General features: G+C 41.9%; 1 long non-coding RNA gene across 1 annotated transcript; it reads right to left on the reverse strand.

The window, feature by feature from the left end:
• Positions 1-2,085: 2,085 nt before the first annotated feature.
• LOC147353369 (uncharacterized) lies at positions 2,086-9,606 on the reverse strand. Its single transcript, XR_015145119.1, has 2 exons — positions 9,453-9,606; positions 2,086-4,286 (listed from the first exon to the last, which is right to left on the reverse strand). It is a non-coding gene; the product is annotated as an uncharacterized LOC147353369 (long non-coding RNA).
• Between the last annotated feature and the right edge of the window lie 5,404 nt (positions 9,607-15,010).

The following is a 15,010-nucleotide window of genomic DNA, read 5'->3' on the forward strand; positions in this document are numbered from 1 at the left end:
CATCCTAAAGGAGATCAGTCCTGGGTGTTCTTTGGAAGGACTGATGCTGAAGCTGAAACTCCAATACTTTGGCCACCTGATGTGAAGAGCTGACTCATTTGAAAAGACCATGATGCTGGGAAAGATTGCGGGCAGGAGGAGAAGGGGATGACAGAGGATGAGATGGTTGGATGGCATCACCAACACATGGACAAGATAAACTCTGGGAGCTGGTGATGGACAGGGAGGCCTGGTGTGTTGTGGTTCATGGGGTCGCAAAGAGTCAGACACGACTGAGCAACTGAACTGAACTGAACTGAATCATAAATGAGTGCTAAATTTTGTCATAGGATTTTTCTGCATCTACTGAGATTATCATATGGTTTTTATTTTTCAATTTTTTAATATAGTGTATCACATTGATTGATTTGCATATATTGAAGAATCTTTGCATTCCTGGAATAAACCCAACTTGATAATGGTGTATGAGCTTTATGGTGTGTTGCTAAATTCTGTTTGCTAAAATTTTTATGAGGATTTTTTCATCTTTGTTCATCAGTGATACTGGCCTGTAGTTTTCTTTTTTTGTGTTTTATTTGTCTGGTTTTGGTATCAGAGTGATGGTGGACCAGTAGAATGACTTTGGAAGTGTTCCTTCCTCTGTACTTTTTTAAAAGAGTTTTAGAAATACAGGCATTCAGTTCAGTCACTCAGTTGTGTTCGACTCTTTGTGACCCCATGGACCACAGCACGCCAGGCCTCCCTGTCCATCAACAACTACCAGAATTTAATCAAACTCATGTCCATTGAGTCGGTGATGCCATCCAACCATCTCATCCTCTGTCATCCCCTTCTCCTTGTGCCTTCAATCTTTTCCAGCATTAGGGTCTTTTCAAATAAGTCAGTTCTTCACATCAGGTGGCCAAAGTATTGGAGTTTCAGCTTCAACATCAGTGCCTTCAAGGAATATTCAGGACTGATTTCCTTTAGGATGAACTGGTTGAATCTTCTTGCACTCCAAGGGGCTCTCAAGAGTCTTCTCCAACACCACAGTTCAAAAGCATCAATTCTTCAGTGCTCAGCTTTATTTATAGTCCAAGTCTCACATCCATACATGACCACTGGAAAAACCATAGCCTTGACTCAGTTCAGTTCAGTTCAGTCACTCAGTCATGTCCGACTCTTTGCAACCCCATGAATCACAGCATGCCAGGCCTCCCTGTCCATCACCAACTCCCGGAGTTCACCCAGACTCACGTCCATCAAGTCAGTGATGCCATCCAGCCATCTCATCCTCTGTCGTCCTCTTCTCCTCCTGCCCCCAATCCCTCCCAGCATCAGAGTCTTTTCCAATGAGTCAACTCTTTGCATGAGGTGACCAAAGTACTGGAGTTTCAGCTTTAGCATCATTCCTTCCAAAGAAATCCCATGGCAAAGTAATGTCTCTGCTTCTTAATATGCTGTCTAGGTTGGTCATAACTTTCCTTCCAGGGAGTAAGTGTCTTTTAATTTCATGGCTGAAATCACCATCTGCAATGATTTTGGAACCCAAAAAAAAATAAAGTCAGCCACTGTTTTCACTGTTTCCCCATCTCTTTGCCATGAAGTGATGGGATCGGATGCCATGATCTTAGTTTTCTGAATGTTGAGCTTTTAAGCCAACTTTTTCACTCTCCTCTTTCACTTTCATCATGGGGCTCTTTTTTCCCTAAATGTTTGAGAGAATTCTCCTGGGAAGCCATCTGGTGCTGGGCTTTTGTTTTGGGGGAGATTTTTTATCACAGCTTCAATTTCAATGCTTGTAATTGGGTTGTTCATAATTTCTCTTTCTTCCTGGTTCAGTCTTGGAAGATTGAACTTCTCTGAGAATCTGTCCATTTCTTCCAGGTTGTCCCTTTTATAGCCACATAGGTGTTCATAATAGTCTCTTATAATCCTTTGTATTTCCGCATTGTCTTTTGTAACTTCTCCTTTTTCATTTCTAGTTTTGTTGATTTGATTCTTCTGTCTTTTTCTTGATGAGTCTGGCTAAAGGCTTCTCAATTTTGTTTATCTTCTCAAAGAACCAGCTTTTAGTTTTATTAATCTCTACTACTGTTTCTTTCATTTCTTTTTCATTTATTTCTTCTTGGATCTTTATGGACTTCTTTCCTTCTACTAATTTTGGGTTTTTTTGTTCTTCTTTTTTCAGTAGTTTTAGGTGTAAAGTTAGGTTGTCTATTCGATGTTTTTCTTGTTCCTTGAGGTGGGATTGTATTGCTATAAATTTCCCTCTTAGAACTGCTTTTGCTGCATCCATTACGTTTTGAGTTGTGTTTTCATTGTCATTTGTTTCTAGAAATTTTTTTATTTCCTTTTGATTTCTTCAGTAACCTGTTGGTTATTTAGAAACGTGTTGTTTAATCTCCATGTGCTTGTGTTTTTTACAGTTTTTTTCTTGTAATTGATATCTAGTCTCATGGCATTGTGGTTGGAGAAGATGCTTGATATGATTTCAATTTTCTTAAATTTACTGAGGTTTTATTTGTGACCCAAGATATGGTCTATCCTGGAGAATGTTCCATGTGCACTTGAGAAGAAGGTGTATTCTTCTGCATTTGGATGGAATGTCCTTAAGATATCAATGAGATCCATCTCATCTAATGTATCATTTAAGACTTGTGTTTCCTTATTAATTTTCTGTTTTGATGATCTGTCAATTGGTGTGAGTGGGGTGTTAAAGTCTCCTACCATTTTTGTGTTACCATCAATTTCTCCTTTTATGTCTGTTAGTGTTTGTCTTATGTATTGAGGTGCTCCTATGTTGGATGCATAGATATTTACAATTGTTAGTCCTCCTCTTGGATTGATCCCTTGATCATTATGTAGTGTCCTTCCTTATCTCTTGTAATCTTCTTTATTTTAAGGTCTATTTTGTCTGATATGAGGATTGCTACTCCAGCTTTCTTTTGCTTCCCATTTGCATGGAATATATTTTTCCATCCTCTCATTTTCATCAGTCTGTATGTGTCTTTAGGTCTGAAATAGGTTTCTTATAGACAGCATATATATGGGTTTTTGTAACCATTGTTTTTGTAACCATTTGGCTAGTCTCTGTCTTTTGGGTGGAGCATTTAATCCATTTACATTTAAAGTAATTATTGATATATATGTTCCTATTGCCATTTTCTTAATTGTTTGGGATTGATTTTGTAGATCTTTTTACTTCTCTCATATGTCTTGACTATATAAGTCCCTTTAACATTTGTTGTAAAGCTGGTTTGGTGGTACTGAATTCTTTTAACTTTTGCTTGTCTGAAAAGCTTTTTATTTCTCCATCAATTTTGAATGAGATCCTTGCCAAGTACTGTAATCTTGGTTGCAGATTTTTTCCTTTCAATACTTTAAATATATCCTACCATTCCTTTCTGGCCTGCAGAGTTTCTGCTGAAAGATCATCTGTTAAGCATATGGGGTTTCCCTTGTATGTTACTTGTTGCTTCTCCCTTGCTGCTTTCAATATTCTTTCTTTGTGTTTAGTCTTTGTTAGTTTGATTATTATGTGTCTTGGCGTGTTTCTCCTTGGGTTTATCCTGTATGGGACTCTTTGTGCCTCTTGGACTTGATTGACTATTTCCTTTTCCATATTGGGGAAATTTTCAACGATAATCTCTTCAAAAATTTTCTCATACTCTTTCTTTTTCTCTTCTTCTGGGACCCCTATAATTTGAATGTTGGTGCATTTGATATTGTCCCAGAGGTCTCAGACTATCCTCAGTTCTTTTCATTCTTTTTACTTTATTCTGCTCTTCAGAACTTATTTCCACCATTTTATCTTCCAGCTCACTGATTTGTTTTTCTGCTTCAGATATTCTGCTATTGATCCCTTCTAGAGTATTTTTAATTCAGTAATTGTGACGTTTGTCTCTGTATGTTTATTCTTTAATTCTTATAGGTCTTTGTTAATTGATTCTTGCATTTTCTCCATTTTGTTTTCAAGGTTTCTGATCATCTTTATTATCATTATTCTGAATTCTTTTTCAGGCAGTTTGCCTATTTCCTCTTCATCAATTTGGACTTCTGTGCTTCTATTTTTTCCTTCATTTGTGTAGTATTTCTCTGCCTTTTCATTATTTTTTTTTAACTTATTGTGTTAAGGTTGAATAAGGATTCAAGGTTGAATTCTTTCTTCCTTTTGGTTTCTGCCCTCCTAAGGTTGGTCCAGTGGTTTGTGTAAGGTTTGTATAGAGTGAGATTTGTGCTGAGTTTTCTGGTAGTCTTGGGTCTTGGAGTCAGTGCTCCCACTCCAAAGGCTCAGGGCTTGGTCTCTGTTCAGGAATGAAGATTCCACAAGTGGTTTGTTATGGCATTTAGTCAGATTAAAACAAACATCCAAAAACAAGAAACCAAATATGAATCCCAGCAAATGGCAGTTACAAAATCAGGCAAATAATAATTAAAATAATAGAATATACACATATACATACACACCCATGAGCAAAGTGAAAACAGTCCAACAAAAATAAAGTACAGTAGATTGACTCAGCGAACAAAGTAAATCAAAAATTATATTTATCAGTTAAGAACAAAACTAACTAAAGCACAAACTGGAAAACAAAACTAAAGCAAGGTGCCAAGTGGGAAATAAAGCAATAAAAACAAATGTTACAAATATGTTGAAAGGAAAGGAAAGAAAGAATAGATAGACAAAGTTAAATAGAGGTAGATGCAGAAGATTTAAATACATTAAAGATTAACTGCAAGGGGAAATGAACAGTAGAAAAGGCAAACAAAGGAATAAATGTAGAAAAAATATAATAGGCTTAAAAAAATTAAAAAGGAAAAAAAGGAAGAAAAAAGAAAATAGGAAAAAAGAATGGAAAACTCCACAGAACTGCAAAAGCCCAATGTAGAGGCAGAGGTTTATAGCAACAATAAAAAGTGTGACTGAATATACACATATACATATACACCAATAAGCAAAATCAAAACAGTCCAACAAAAATACAGTACAATAGATTAACCCAGTGAACAAAAGAAACCAAAAATTATATCCACCAGAGCAAAACTAACTAAAGGACAAACTGGAAAACAAAACTAAAGCAAGGTGCCAACTAGGGAACAAAGCAATGAAAATAAAACTAACAAAATGCTGAGAGGAAAGGAAAGAAAGAATAGATATGCAAAGTTAAATAGCAGTAGATGAAGAAGATTTATATACATTAAAGATTAACTGCAAGGGGAAATAAATAGTAGGAAAGGCAAACAAAGGAATAAATGTAGACAAAATATAACAGATTTTTTAAATTAAAATTATAAAAGAGAGAAAAGAAAAAATAATGGAAAAAAGGAAAAAAATGGAAAACTCCACAGAACTGCAAAAGCCCAACATAGAGGCAGAGGTTTATAACAACATAAAAAGTGTGACTGCATATACACATATTCATATAAACCCATAAGGAAAATCAAAATAGTCCAACAAAAATAAAGTACAATAGACTGACCTGGTGAACAAAGGAAGCCAAAAATTATATCTACCAGAGCAAAACTAACTAAAGCACAAACTGCAAAACAAAACTAAAGCAAGGTGCCAACTGGGGAACAAAGCAATGAAAATAAAACTAACAAATATGTTGAGAGGAAAGGAAAGAAAAGAAAGAAAGAACAGATATGCAAAGTTACTTAGAGGTAAATAAAGAAGACTTATATACACTAAAGATTAACTTGGGCTCCAAAATCACTGCAGATGGTGATTGAAGCCATGAAATTAAAAGACGCTTACTCCTTGAAAGGAAAGTTATGACCAACCTAGACAGACTTCACTTTCACTTTTCACTTTCATGCATTGGAGAAGGAAATGGCAACCCACTCCAGTGTTCTTGCCTGGAGAATCTCAGGGACAGGGGAGCCTGGTGGGCTGCCGTCTATGGAGTCGCACAGAGTCGGACATGACTAAAGTGACTTAGCAGTTAGCAGACAGCATATTAAAAAGCAGAGACATTACTTTGCCAACAAAGATCTATCTAGTCAAACCTATGGTTTTTCCAGTAGTCATGTATGGATGTGAGAGTTGGACTATAAAGAAAGCTGAGCGCAGAAGAATTGATACTTTTGAACTGTAGTGTTGGAGAAGACTCTTGAGAGTCCCTTGGACTGCAAGGAGATCCAACCAGTCCTAAAGGAGATCAGTCCTGGGTGTTCATTGGAAGGACTGATGTTGAAGCTGAAACTCCAATACTTTGGCCACCTGATGCAAAAAGCTGACTCATTTGAAAAGACCCTGATGCTGGGAAAGATTGAGGGCAGGAGGAGAAGGGGACGACAGAGGATGAGATGGTTGGATGGCATCACCGACACAATGGACATGGGTTTGGGTGGACTCCAGCAGTTGGTGATGGACAGGGAGGCCTGGCATGCTGTGGTTCATGGGGTCGTAAAAGTCAGACATGACTGAATGACTGAACTGAACTGAACTGAAAGAGTAACTGCAAGGGGAAAAGAACAGTAGGAAAAGCAAGCAAAGGAATAAATATAGACAAAATAATAATAGGTTTAAAAAATTAAACTTAAAAAAAAGAGAGAGAACAACAAAAAAAGGAAAACTCCACAGAACTGCAAAAGCCCAATGTAGAGGCAGAGGTTTATAACAACAATAAAAAATGTGACTGAGGAAAAAAAAAAAAAGAAAAAAAGAATCTACAGAACAAGTCAAAAAATAAGAATAATAAATGTTTTTCTTGAGTCGCTGCTGTCAGAGTCCTTTCCCTCGCTGGGAGCCACAGTCCACCTCACCTCCCTAGGAAGCCCTCCAACACTGTGCTGATCTCTGGACCTGCTGTGGGGGCAGCTCAGATTCTAATCTGGTCCTGCTCCTGGGTGTTCTCGCCTCCAATGTCCACAGCTATCAGAAGTAGTGCATTTTCTTTTGTGAGCGCTCTCCAAGTCCTTTTATATGTGCCGTAGACACAGCACCTGCCAAGTTGATTGTGTGTGTTGAATCTGCAGCTTGTACAGCTGGTAGGAAGGCTTTGGGTCTTCTTCCTTAGCCACACTGCCCCCTGGGTTTCAACTGTGGTTTTATTTCCACCCCTGCATGTGGGTCGTCCACTGGGGTTTGCTCCTGAGACTGCCCTGGTGGACTTGGGTTTGATTCTGTGAGGGCCAGGTGTGGAGGTGGTGCAGATGCTTGGGTTGTAGGGGTTCTGGCAGTACCAGGTACTCAGGGGAGTGGGCAGCTAGGGCAGCAGGAAATAGAGTGTTCTAGAAGGGTATGACAACTAATATCGGCCAATATGCTCCAGTATTCTGGCCTGGAGAACCCCGCTCCCTGACAGAGAAGCCTGGCAGGCCACAGTATACAGAGTTGCAAAGAGTCAGACACTACCAAAGCGACCCTGCATGCATAGACACAAGATTCTTTTGGCCTGTGGCAGCTCTGACCCAATGAGAGTTGAGCATGAAGGTGGCACAGCTGGTTGGCTTGTGGGGACCCTGGTGGCACCAAGTGTGCAGGGACATGGACTGCCTCCATGCAGGAGTTATGGCCCTATCAGAGTCTTTTTTCAAGCCTCTTGTCTGTGGTGATCAGAAGCCCTCTCTCGCCAGTCTTTCTCTGTAGCTCTGCCAATTCAGGCACTTAGAGGGTTCCCTTGCCTGGGGTCCTTCTCTGTAGATCGGAGAGTCAGGCACTTAAAGGGGCACCCTGGGTGGGGTCCTGCTCTGTAGTTCAGTGCATCAGGCATTTGATGGGCCAGCCTCTCTATTGTTCAGCTGCCGATGCTGGCCTGTGGGGAGAGAGAGGCTATGGTGATGGCCCCACCCTCTACGCATGACTCAGTAATATTTCCTTGCTTCCATGGATGCCTGGCTTTCCTCCACAGGCATTTCCCACCATGATCTCCTCCCTCACCTCCCCCTGATCTGTCTCTCCACAGTCAACAGCAGCCCTCAACCTGGGATCACTCCACACTCCCCAAACTCCAGCTCCCAGCTGCTGTGCCTTCCAGGGAACCCACATCCCTGTCTGGGGTATGTATGGCTGCAGCAAGGACTGTCTTATTTTCATTCCATTTAGGCTGCCACAGATCAGCTGTTTCACTCTCAGTCTTAAATGTTTCTCCTCTGACTCAGACAAGTACCCCAATGTGGGGATCAGACCCCTGCTTCAGTTCCCCCACCCACCAAAGGAAGGTCCAGTCTTACTAACACCCCTGTTTTTTCCCCTAGTTCCTTCCTCCTACCGAGTTTTGCGTGGTTCTATATTTTCTTTTCCTCTGGTCAGGTATTCCTCTCTGCTCTCAGCTGGTGTTCGGCATGCACTTCTGTGTCTGAAGGTGTATTACTAAAGTATCCATGGAAAGAGATGTACTCCACCTCCACCTACTCCTCCACCATCTTATTCTCTCTACATGTTTTATAAACATTAACAGATTTAATCTTTATGGCAGCTTTCTCATTGTAGGTACTGTTGTCATTGTCATTTCAAGGAAGAGAAATATGGGGCACAGAGAAATTAAGTGACTTGCCCAAGGTCACACAGTAATAAGTGGCAGAGCTTGGATTTAAACCCTTGAAGCCTAGCTTCAGTGTCCATGCTCTTAATGACTCCATTATACAGTTGAAATGATTCCAAGAATAAATACAGGAATTTTTTTTTTTTTTTTTTGCATTTTTCTAGGGTCCATTTGTATCTTTGGGCTTCCTTTTTGACTCAGCAGTAAAGACTCTGCCTGCCAATGCAAGAGATGTGGGTTCGATCCCTGGGTCACAAAGAAGGAAATGGCAACCCACTCTAGTATTCTTGCCTGGGAAATCCCATGGACAGAGGAGCCTGATGGGCTACAGTCAGTCCATGGGGTGGCAAAGAATCAGATATGGCTTAGTGACTAAATCACAACAAGGATAATTTGAATCTTTATTTTTGTGTTTGTATGTCTATAGTTAATTCTACTGTGATTTGATCATGGGGTACAGGATTGGGGTACACTTATTTTAGTTGTTCTCCCCAAAAGAATCTAAATATATTTCTCCTATATTCTGTAAAATGACACTGCTTGCCTACTCTTCCCATCCAGGGTTAGAGAACTTGGACATGCGTTCAACTAAGCTTACTAGTCTTCAATACACATCTTTACAAATCTGGAGGGATTCCTTTACTAATAACATAATGACAGGAAGTGACTGAATCCATAATATGGAAAGCATTAAAGTAGCTTAGTATCTGATTTATGTTAACAAATATGCATCAAACAGACTACAACTAATAGCCAATATCTCTGCTGTACATTTCTAGTACCAAGTGCTCCCAGCAAGGACTCAGTGGAACTTTCAGGCACATGTAGCTTAGGGAAATTATTCTGAAACAATATCAACATTGTCCAGGTCTCACATGCAAAAGAATACACAATCAACCAATTACCTCTTGTGAGAAGATCTGTTCATCTCAATACAGGAAATTATTAAACTTTTTAGTGTGGAATCTGCAAAATACACACCTTATCTTCCTGGATTGAATTTTCTGTTTGTGATCCTCTGCAGTGGTGGATCTTAAGAGCAGATCTTGAGATTTTGGCACCACGAACACAACTCTTAGGCTGTGTGCGATATGAATACTCCATTCATTATATGGGAAAGCTATTCAAGCTAGACTTCCTTCCTGTGTTACTTTGTGAAATGTCCCCTGGGTATTATCACTGTTAGCACTTCAGGTTCCCTTATGTTTGAGGGACGGGAAAAAAGGCTGAAAGAGTATTTTTGATTGACTAGATTATTCCCCAAAGAACCTATTTGTTCTTGCCTGAGAACAAAGTTATGACCACAACCAATGGCCTCACTCCAAGTACCCTTTCATCCTCAAACTGGTATTTATATTGATGGCTCCTACAAGTCTCCAAAACATGCTTTCTGAGAAGCAGCCTGGTGTAAGGCAGTAATTTAAACTTTGCCTGCAGATCAGAATGGCCTGGAGCACTTTTCAAAAATACCAATGTCTGGACCCTATCCCTGAGATTCTGATTTAATGGGTTGGAGCGAAGCCTGAACTCTGAATCCCTACAACCACCACAGTCACTGTAAGGATTAAATGGGATGCGGAATAAGAGGCCCCAGATGCAGTGATTGGCACAGCTATTTACTTGATCAATGCCAATTGTTCCTCTGCCAGCTGTGCCCTCCTCCAATTTCTGCTGAGGCAAAGGGAACCCCTAAAATATGATTCTTCTTCAGGGGTGGCAGGGGCAGCCAAGCTCAATGGAACAACTCATTAGAGGAGAAAATGATAGCAGAGCGGGGAGCCGCCAGACACTGACAGGGGATGGAGACACAGAAAGATTGTGTTTTAATGCAGGGCAAGAGGTCAGGAGAATGAAGGAAGAAAAAGTCAGATTTAGTAAAAATCTGATCACCTGGCAATTTTTAAAAGGGTCACTGCCAACACTTTTGTGGCTACATGGAGTACATTTTACTCAGAAAAATGTAGGGGTGGAGGAGGTGAACAATAGGCTCCATTTAGCTTATCATCTATATTTAAATAGAAAGGTCAAGGCTGGAGCTAATGGAAGTTGAAGAATGTTCTTTGGAAGGAACAGCTTCTCTCAAGTCTTTGAGTATGTCCTGTCCTCTCCGTACATCCCTCGGGGGAAAAATTAGAGAGAAAGATAACAAAGACATGACTGGCAATTTCATCACTTCAAATACTTTCAGCAATAAAGACTGCTTGGGAAATACTCATTCATTTGTTCAACATAAATTTATTGAGCACCTACTATGTGTCCATCTCTGTGCTAAGAAGAGTCTGATCTCATAAATGATGAACCAAAACTAAATAACTTGTCTAAGAAGAGCTAATCACAAAACTGGGATGTGATTTGAGGTTTGACCCCAAATAACATTTAGAGATGATTGGGTCCACAGCCTCTGCTGGCAAATTTAGGCGTCATATCCCTGATTTGCGGCTCTTACACCTGATACTCTCTTCCTCTCCACCAAGCCCAGCAATTTTCCTCCTGTCTTATTTCATATTTTGCTTCAAGGATCAGCATGTACATCTCCTTCTTCTACAGGCCTTTCCTGACCCCACATGAATGTACTCCCCACTTAGAGACCCCTCTGGCAGCTTGTGAGTGCCTCCGTCATGGCAAAATTATGCTGCATTATAATTAGTCACTTGTCTGTCTTCTCCACTGGACCATGAAATTCTCAAAGACATAAGTAACTGATGATTCCTATTTGTATTCATAGGACTAAGCATAATGCCTGATAAAGAGTAGGAAAGGGAAGAAGAGAGGAAGAGAGGGAGAAAGGAAGAAAGGAAGGACTTCAGTGAAGTCTTCATAAAAGAGGTAAGAAACTGAGCTGGGTGTGGGATTTGAATCAACTAGGAGGGACTGAATGCTTGCTTCTGTTTTCTGGAGAATCAGTTCAAGGAGAATCACAAAGAAAGGAATCTAGGGTTGTGTGGAAACCCCATCAGGGCCACAACTTGCCATGGATGGAGGGTTTCAGGCTGAGCAAGTGAGTTAAGAGTACAAGGTCCCAGGATGTCTTGCAGAGCTGACAAGTGCTCAGCCATCAGTCCTGGGACAGGTATGAACTGAGCACCTACTATGATGCAGGGTTTCTGCTCAGCAGAGAGAGAGAGACTAGCACAGACCCTGCTTCCATGGAGCTCTGGGGCCCACAGGCTAAACCTGTTCTGAGAGACAAAAAGGAATCAATTAAGGTCCTCACCCAGGGAGCGATGTAATTTAAGTGGAGTTTCAGAGCCATTTATCTTGTTAAGAATGAAGCATGATCTGGAATGAGGGAGACAGGGAGGAAAGAGGGGAGGGAGAGAGAGAAAAGAAGGAGAAAAGATAGGAAGAAAATGATGAGAAGCTCCAAATTAGACTTAACTCCCTGAGGGCAAAGTGGGTTTCTGGACGACCCAGTCTTATGTCTGTCTCATTCACCAGTGTATTCCAGCACCTAGAACAGCACCTGGCCATGACAGGTGCTCAAGAAACATTCACAGAGTGAATGGGATGAGTTGAGACAGGGTGGGATGGGAACAAGAGGAATTCTGGTGAAGTGAATTAAAGAAGGGCAGAAGAGGAGCCCTGAACTGGGTGTCATGGTCCCCAGTGACCAGTCCTTCCTACCTCTGCCATTGACCAGCCAAGTGATCAGGCACTTTGATAGCTTTCCTGTAGTTTGTTGCCTCATCTGTTGAAGGTAGGGGCTGTTTCAACTTGTGCACTAGTTTTCCATAGAATGTGACTGCTTCATGTGGTCAAATTAAAGCCTGAAGAGCCAGTTAATTTGGGACAATGCTAAGTTAAATAAACACAAGCAGGTATCTGACCACGGGACATCTCAGAGGTTTGAACATGCCTGGGTGAATTGGGAAGCTCCAAGAAGAAGGTATCAAATGCTGTAACTTCCAAATTTGTTTGACGACAGAACCCCAACCTTCAATTTTTCCATTTTCAATCTTTTTAAAAAATATTTGTTTAGCTCCACTGGGTCTTCGGCGCAGCACTCAGGTCTTCCATCTTCACTGCAGCATTCAGGATCTACTAGTTATGACATGCAGGATCTAGTTCCCTGACCAGAGACTGAACCTGGACCCCCTGCACTGGGATCACAGAGTTTTAGCCACTGGACCCCCAGGGAAGACCCTTCATTTTCAATCTTACAGAACCTTTCCAGCTCTACTGGTGTCATCCAATGATGTCATCTAATGATGTCACCCAACTTCTCAGATTTAGCTGATGAAGCGAGTCCGGGTGAGAGGAAAGGAGTCTCTTGTCTCCCGGATGGGGAAAGGGCAGTGCAGGAGACCCAAAGCTGCAGTGAAGAAGTCCGAAATTGCTATGTGGGCTGAGACCTGGAATCTCGCTCAAAGAAAGCCAGCCATCCTCAGGGCAAGGCATTGATATTCTGGCGTGGTTTTTAATTTCCCGTCCCTGGGATTAGCTATGTCAGGGAGGAATCCTTTGGCCGCCTTCTCTCAATACATCCCGGAGCTTTTATTTTGTTACCAATTTCCCTACATTGTGTGCTTTCTTTGAGAATCATAACCGTGTGAATATTTGACAATTGAATGGTACAAACATCTTGAAACATACAGTTTTCCCCAGAGCTGCATTTCATACTATAATCCGAGGTGATCTCAGTTGCCAGAAACACTCACGCCGTTAATGGATTTGGAGGGAAGATGCTAGTAATGAGATTTTCAAATGTGAATTGTTTTGCTTTCAAACACACAGTGAAATCCAATGAAATATTACCTTCAACACGCCGGGACAGTAAGTCCAACAGATCAAATGAACGCTTGGTATGTGTTTCACACAGGCCTTTTCTGTTCCAAACAAGAGCTAGAAGGGGATCTGTTTTATTTTTTTCCTGGTGAGATGGCTCCTTGAGCCCTAGAGTTGTGTAATTCTTCTGTAATTTTTTAAGACATTATTGTTTATTTATTTATCTGCATCAGGTCTTAGTTGCGGCACATGGGATCCTCAATCTTCATTGCATCACGTGGAATCTTTGGTTGTGGCATGTGAACTCATCCTTGAAGCATGTGGGAGCTAGTTTCCTGACCAGGAATTGAACCTGGGCATCCTGCATGGGGAGGGTGGAGTCCCAGTCACTATACCACCAGGGAAGTCTGTCATCTGTTATTTCTGACACACATTTGGCCTTTCACATCGACAGTCTTGAGAGGTCGATTTCTTTTACTCACTCGTTCAACAAACACTGCTTGAGAGCTTACTACGTGCTAGGCAGCTCTGTACACTGAGCGGTACAGCAAGGCACAGTGCTTGACGATGTTTACATGTGTTTCTATCATCGTCGAGCCGACAACCTCAGGAGACACATACACACAATAAACAAGTAAACACAAACGTTTAAACATCAGGTGGCAGTAACAGGCCTGAAGAAAAATAAGCAAGGTAAGAGTCGGAGAACGACGGGACAGGTCCTGTTTTAGGTGGGGTGTCAGGGTACACCTCTCTGCAGGGGTGACTGCTGAGCAGACAGCCCTGGAGAGAAGAGGAAACTGGAGGCCAGTGGCTGTTCCGGGCTCGAGAACGCTTCAGTGATTACGCGGAGCTTTAAGTGTAGCTTTGCCTCATTTCAGATGAGATGTCCCTTTCACAGTATCATCCAGCCTCACGGGGAACCAGAGAGAACCATCAGGGCAAGGCAGGACGCTGGATTTGATGCCAGAATCAGGAGGAAGTGAAGCCATAATGCAAAGAAAGGAAATTCAGGCAGGGCCCAGGCAGGCAGGGCACAAGGAAGACGGGCATCCCGTCCATCGAGTCCTCTTCCTGAGGCAGGATCCCATCCATCGAGCCTGCCTCTTCCTGACACCCACACTCAGCTGGGTCAAAGTTGAACTCCTCGTCCTCACCCCAGAGCAGCCCCTCTCCCTGACTTCTCCAGCTCCATGAATTGTACCCTACATCCACCTGGTCATCTCACTGTGGTTCATCAAGCTCCCCACCTCACCCCACCACCCAGTTCCCTTCCTTCTCCACTTGTCACACCCTCCAGACCTCCACAAATGGCATGTGGGACACTTCCCCTCCAGCCCTCAAGCCTGGATGTTCACAGGTCATATCTAAACACTTATCGAACCATCTTGAAATTACATCACAGTTTCCTTTAAAAGGGTCAGCAGAAGAGAACCCAGAAAGTTGCCACTTTCAAATGAAGCCACATGAGAAACACTAGCAATCGCTCCAGAAATACTTCGCCACCCCACTGCCAAGTGAGTGCTGGCACACCCGGAATTTTCTGAAGCAATGGGAGCAAAGATCTGGGAGATGGAGCCATCCTTTCAACAGAAAGGGAAGCTGGCCAAGGAATCCTTTCATTCTGGTTTCTGCAAGACCCTGCCTTTCATCGAGGTGAGTGGGGAGTCCGGGAGAACTCTATTGAAGTGCCACCATGGAAACACATTCTGGGTGTTAATCTAGCAAATACCTCTTGGAAAGGAGCTTAAAGTTCAGCCAGAGATGCTGCTTTGCATCTGGGTGGGCGAGGTGCAGAACATGCCGGAGCCCAC

The sequence above is a fragment of the Bos grunniens genome, chromosome 18 (assembly GCF_055505025.1).
Source record: "Bos grunniens cultivar Pamir isolate PY7600 chromosome 18, Bosgru_T2T1.0, whole genome shotgun sequence".
NCBI lineage: Eukaryota > Metazoa > Chordata > Mammalia > Artiodactyla > Bovidae > Bos > Bos grunniens.